Source organism: Schistocerca piceifrons, chromosome 1 (genome assembly GCF_021461385.2).
Source record: "Schistocerca piceifrons isolate TAMUIC-IGC-003096 chromosome 1, iqSchPice1.1, whole genome shotgun sequence".
NCBI classification, from domain to species: Eukaryota; Metazoa; Arthropoda; class Insecta; order Orthoptera; family Acrididae; genus Schistocerca; species Schistocerca piceifrons.
The window spans coordinates 105242968-105245465 of NC_060138.1; the positions used below are offsets into that span (position 1 = coordinate 105242968).

At 46.4% G+C, this 2498-nt stretch overlaps 1 non-coding gene across 1 annotated transcript; it reads right to left on the reverse strand.

Moving 5' to 3' along the window:
- Positions 1–2058: 2058 nt before the first annotated feature.
- Positions 2059–2133, reverse strand: Trnat-ugu. The gene has a single exon. It is a non-coding gene; the product is annotated as a tRNA-Thr (tRNA).
- Positions 2134–2498: the final 365 nt, after the last annotated feature.

Consider the following 2498-nt stretch of genomic DNA (forward strand, 5'->3'; position numbering starts at 1 on the left):
AGTAATCATTTGTATCGACGCGGCAACTTAATTGAGCTTCACCATGCAAACACAGCATGTCGAATTACCGTATAAGTCAGTCTGGCGCATGGATGCTCTTGTGGCATGTAACTTTCCCCGACATTCATCATTGACGGTGCAGTCGCCGAGATAACGCCTCTCAGTACCCGTAAACTCTCTACTCTCGACAGCATGCTCTGGCGTGGCTTCGCAATTGACCCGTAGCTGCCGGATCGTGCCTGTGACATCAGATAGCCTATACAGTTGGCGTCACTGATCTGCACCGACATGCAGCCGCTTTCTCTCTGAATTGGATTTACTGCCTGAAGTGTTTCAGCGCTTACAAACCGTGTGAGGTGTACTTTAGTTATTTATCCTGACAAGATGAGGTACATCACGTCCTCTCTTACATCTAACCAGGCCTTCAACATATTTTACATTATGTTCTTAACGACACACAGGTTATAAAATTACATACACGTAATGTGAGATGCTAAAAATAGAAAAAACTATAACACAAATAGCAGAAAAAAGTAGTAGATACAGGAGAAAAAATTGGCTAAGTGCGAGCAGGACTAGCACACTGAGGGTTCTGTACATATAGGTTCTGTGTATACAAGGTGGTCCATTGATCGTCACCGGGCTATATATCTCACGAAATCAGCGTCAAACGAAAAAACTACAAAGAACGAAACTTGTCTAGCTAGAAGGGGGAAACCAGATGGCGCTATGGTTGCCCCGCTAGATGGTGCTGCCATAGGTCAAACGGATATCACCTGCGTTTTTTAAAATAAGAACCCCCATTTTTATTACATATTCGTGTAATATCTAAAGAAATATGAATGTTTTCGTTGTACCACTTTTTTAGCTTTGTGATAGATGGCGCTGTAATAGTCACAAACGTATGGCTCACAATTTTAGACGAACAGTTGGTAACAGGTAGGTTTTTTAAATTAAAATGCAGAACGTAGGTACGTTTGAACAATTCGGTTGTTCCAATGTGATACATGTACCTTTGTGAACTTATCATTTCTGAGAACGCATGCGTTATAGCGTGATTACCTGTAACCACCACATTAATGCAATAAATGCTCAAAATGATGTCCGTCAACCTCAATGCATTTGGCAATACGTGTAGCGACATTCCTCTCAACAGCGAGTAGTTCGCCTTCCGTAATGTTCGCACATGCATTGACAGTGCGCTGACGAATGTTGTCAGGCGTTGTCGGTGGATCAGGACACCAAATATCCTTCAACTTTCCCCACAGAAAGAAATCCGGGGACGTCAGATCCGGTGAACGTGCGGGCCTTGGTATGGTGCTTCCACGACCAATCCACCTGTCATGAAATATGCTATTCAATACCGCTTCAACCACATGCGAGCTATGTGCCGGACATCCATCACGTGGGAAGTACATCTTCATTTTGTCATGCAGTGAAACATCTTGTAGTAACATCGGTAGAACATTACGTAGGAAATCAGCTTACATTGCACTATTTAGATTGCCATCGATAAAATGGGGACCAATTATACTTCCTCCCATAATGCCGAACCATACAGTAACCCGACAAGGTCGCTGATGTTCCACGTGTCACAGCCATCGTGGATTTACCGTTGCCCAATAGTGCATATTATGCCGGTTTACGTTACCGCTGTAGGTAATGACGCTTCGTCGCTAAATAGAACGCGTGCAAAATATCTGTCATCGTCCCGTAATTTCTCTTGTGCCCAGTGCAGAACTGTACACGATGTTCAGAGCCGTCGCCATGCAATTCCTGGCGCACAGAAATATGGTACGGGTGCAATCGATGTTGATGTAGCATTCTCAACACCGACGTTTTTGAGATTCCCGATTCTCGCGCAATTTGTCTGCTACTGATGTGCGGATTAGCCGCGACAGCAGCTAAAACGCCTACTTGGGCATCATCGTTTTTTGGAGGTCGTGGTTGACGTTTCACATGTGGCCGAACACTTCCTGTTTCGAAATGATAATTAAATGGACACCCTAGCTGCAAACAGGCGTTGATGTACTTCATTGGGGACATGTTGAAAATGTGTGCCCCGACCGGGACTCGAACCCGGGATCTCCTGCTTACATGGCAGACGCTCTATCCATCTGAGCCACCGTGGGCACGGAGGATAGCGCGTCTGCAGGGACTGATCCCCTATTAGGCGCACTATGAATGTAGTGGTGTGGACATTTTGGGAATGTGGATCTGACGGGGAGCGTGCAAGGGATAAGTCCCTGCAGACGCGCTATCCTCCGTGCCCACGGTGGCTCAGATGGATCGAGTAGTTGGCCTTTGGCTGTGCTGCGGTGAGGACGCGCTGTTTGTGTTCCTGCCGCGGAGCGAGCGCTCGTGTTGTTTACATAGTACTCGGCCGTTTCGCGCGTGCCGTACTCAGCATATAGATCACTATGGCGCACCAATACAGAAAATCGACGCTCAAATTTACGTTCCGCAACGAATTTGCACGGCCCAAAGCACTCGAAGTC